This window comes from Podarcis tiliguerta, assembly GCF_965153285.1.
Source record: "Podarcis tiliguerta genome assembly, chromosome: W".
Taxonomy (NCBI): domain Eukaryota; kingdom Metazoa; phylum Chordata; class Lepidosauria; order Squamata; family Lacertidae; genus Podarcis; species Podarcis tiliguerta.
Window position 1 is genome coordinate 6,266,866 of NC_139552.1, and position 3,543 is coordinate 6,270,408.

A 3,543-nucleotide genomic window follows, 5' to 3' on the forward strand; every position below is an offset into this window, starting at 1 on the left:
CAGTTGTCAGGGATGGTGGAAGTTGTAGCCCAACAACATCCAGAGGGCCACAGGTTCCCTATCCCTGTCTTTTCGTGCATTTTGTACCCCCCCCCCTTTTTTTTGTATGCATTTTTGTACATATCATTTGGCTACAGAACTGTTTTGCAAAATCTGGGAAAGTGTGAAATTTTGAAGGAGGGCTGTGTATTCAGTTTGAGTATTTTTTCAGAAAGTGCAAAATTAAGTATGTTGGCCTTTAAAGGTGAACTTGAAATGGCTTTCTCCCCCATCCCTATTGGCAGGTGGGCTGTCTTGCCCACCTTGTCAAAAGTTGACCCATGGGGTGGGGCTAGATAAGGATCTGGCCCACAGGGCCCCAAAGGTTCCCTGCCCTTCGTGCTAAGCCATAGTTTGGTGACATGCGAACCAGGCTGCCTTGTCAGGTCTTGACTTCAGGCAGCTGTGAGAGGGGAGCCAGGTGTCAAAGCTAAAGACCCCAGAGCCATGCAGGATCAGAGCTCCCCAGGAAAGTCTCAGCCCAAGCAAGAAGCCTTTTGTAGTTCTTCCTATCTAGAGCAGCCCAGTGACCAGACTAGTCAGAGATTATCAGCCAAACCTAACAAATGTGTACTCTTGTTGGTTAGCATGAGAAGGGGCTAAGTCCACAGAGCTGTATTGCTGATAGGCAGATATTCAGATAATAGAAATACATTTGATAGAGAGGTCTTTGTGTCATGTCATTTCTCCTCCTTTCCTGGAGAGAAAGGAGCATGTAGCACTTCTTCTCTCTCTCTCTCTCGTTCTGTTTTCTTTTACAGGCAGATGCTTGAAGCTGGTATTTTGTCTGCATAGTTTCCCCCCGCTTCCGTACCGTGATCCAATGCATGATTATAAAGTACAGGTGAAACTTAAAATATATGAGATAGACTCATGACATGCAAAGCGAGATATGTCAAGCCTTTATTTGTTATAATTGTGATGATCATGGCGTACAGCTGATGAAAACCCCAAATTAACAATCTCAGAAAATTAGAATATTAAATGAAATCAGCAAAACAAGGACTGCAAATAGAGCAATATTGGACCTCTGAGAAGTAGAAGCATGCATATGTACTCAGTACTTGGTCTGGGCCCCTTTTGCATCAATTACTGCCTCAATGCGGCGTGGCATGGATGCTATCAGCTTGTGGCACTGCTGAGGTGTTATGGAAGACCAAGAAGCTTCAATAGCTGCCTTCAGCTCTTCTGCATTGTTCGGTCTCATGTCTCTCATCTTTCTCTTGGCAATGCCCCATAGATTCTCTATGTGGTTCAGGTCAGGTGAGTTTGCTGGCCAATCAAACACAGTAATCCCATGGGCATTGAACCAGGTTTTGATACTTTTGGCAGTGTGGGCAGGTGCCAAAGTCCTGCTGGAAAATGAAATCAGCATCCCCATAAAGCTTGTCTGCGGGAGGAAGCATGAAGTGCTCCAAAATCTCTTCGTAGATGTCTGCGTTGACCCTGGACTTAACGAAGCACAGTGGACCAACACCAGCTGGTGACATGGCTCCCCAAATCAACACAGACTGTGGAAACTTCACATTGGACTTCAAGCATCTGGCATTGTGTTCCTCCCCATTCTTCCTCCAGACTCTGGTTCCTTGGTTTCCAAATGAGATGCAAAAGCTGCTCTCATCAGAAAAGAGATTTGGGGAGCCATGTCATCAACTGGTGTTGGTCCACTGTGCTTCATTATGTCCAGGGTCAACGTAGACGTCTACCAGGAGATTTTGGAGCACTTCATGCTTCCTTCCGCAGACGAGCTTTATGGGGATGCTGATTTCATTTTCCAGTAGGACTTTGGCACCTGCCCACACTGCCAAAAGTACCAAAACCTGGTTCAATGCCCATGGGATTACTGTGCTTGATTGGCCAGCAAACCCGCCTGACCTGAACCCCATGGAGAATCTTCAATGCAGAAGAGCTGAAGGCTGCTATTGAAGCTTCTTGGTCTTCCATAACACCTCAGCAGTGCCACAGGCATTTCATTTAATATTCTAATTTTCTGAGATTGTTAATTTGGAGTTTTCATCAACTGTACGCCATAAACATCACAATTATAACAAATAAAGGCTTGACATATCTCGCTTTGCATGTCATGAGTCTATCTCATATATTAGTTTCACCTTTTAAGTTGAATTACTGAAATAAATGAACTTTTCCACAATATTCTAATTTTCCAAGTTTCACCTGTAAGTAAATCTTATTTTTAAACTTACTTTACAAGTTGTTGCCTGACTCTTTGTTAAGTGGGGTAAGAAGGGGGAAGCCAGCTTACTTCATTAGCTGGATTTGCTCAAAAGGAGGCTTTGCAGCCTAATTCCCATGCTTTTAATTTTGATGTCAACGATGGGATTTTAAAACTCTGTTCAACCCACACATATGACTTCCTGGAGGGATAAATTGTAATTAATATATTCCCTCCTAACCATTAAAATCCATCCACAAAACTAGGTGGGCAGGGCCAGTCCAGGGCCTAAGAATGCCCCTCTGCCCAGGGATATACTGCAAACCATATGGGAACTCACATGTGACATGGGGCAGCTGAATGCAGAGCCAAGGTTTTCCAGTCCTCATGCAGACTGTCAGAAAAATCTCTTGTTCCCCAGTTCTGCTCGTGTTGTATTTTGTGCTGCCACCTTTAAAACATGGAATACGGTAGAAGGTGCAGCCATTCACAGCTTCAACAGTGTTACTACAGTTAGTGCCTGAAGTGGTGGCTGACCCCTACCCAGTGGTAGGTGGAGCCAGACTCAATGGCAGGCAGAGCAAATCAATTCTTTTCTCCCCACACTCCTCTCTGCTGAGTTCTATGACTCTGAGACTAAGGAGGAGAGGGCTGCTCAATAGTGTTACCCGCTCAATTGGTTGTAAATAAGAAGGGAGGCAGGTAGGAGCTGGCTGAGGGCATACTGAACTTGGTAGAGCAATGCCCTGTTTGCCCAGATGAAACTGCTTTGGTGTCTAGTCATCTTGGTTTTGTGTGTGGTCCGAGGCTATGTGCTGTAAACCGGAAGAAAGCCTTCTCAGTTCAATGGGATCTGCTTCTGAGTGATGGGAAAGGTCCATAGCTCAGTGTTAGAGTAACTGATTTGCATGTGGAAAGTTCAGTCTCTGGCGCCACCAGGTAGGTCTTGGTTAGACCCCTTTCTGAAACCCCAGAGAGCTGCTGTCACTCAGCACAGACAGTACTGTGGGAGACAGGGCCACTAAATACACTGTCAGCTTCCTAGCAAGTCTACTTACGATTGCAGGCTTCCTGGTTAAATATCAAGAGAAAATTTCCTGTCCAGCATCGCCGACAGCACGGATTGCACTCTAGCAATGGAAGGCACATTGATTAATTCAGTCTATCAAAGGGATGAGTACATCATCTATGATTCATCATTTGGGTAAATTTCAGTGAACCGTTGGGATTTCATTTCTTATGAGAAATAGCTCATGATGTGAAGGACATGAGGCAGGAGTTGGTAATGCAGATGAGCTGCGCACAGGTGAGCTGCAAGCAAGCTGCCAGCC

General features: G+C 45.2%; 1 long non-coding RNA gene across 1 annotated transcript; it reads right to left on the minus strand.

Annotated features, from left to right (window-relative positions):
* Positions 1 to 925: 925 nt before the first annotated feature.
* Positions 926 to 1,909, minus strand: LOC310668904. The gene is made up of 2 exons (XR_014506888.1): positions 1,740 to 1,909; positions 926 to 1,203 (listed from the first exon to the last, which is right to left on the minus strand). It is a non-coding gene; the product is annotated as an uncharacterized lncRNA (long non-coding RNA).
* Between the last annotated feature and the right edge of the window lie 1,634 nt (positions 1,910 to 3,543).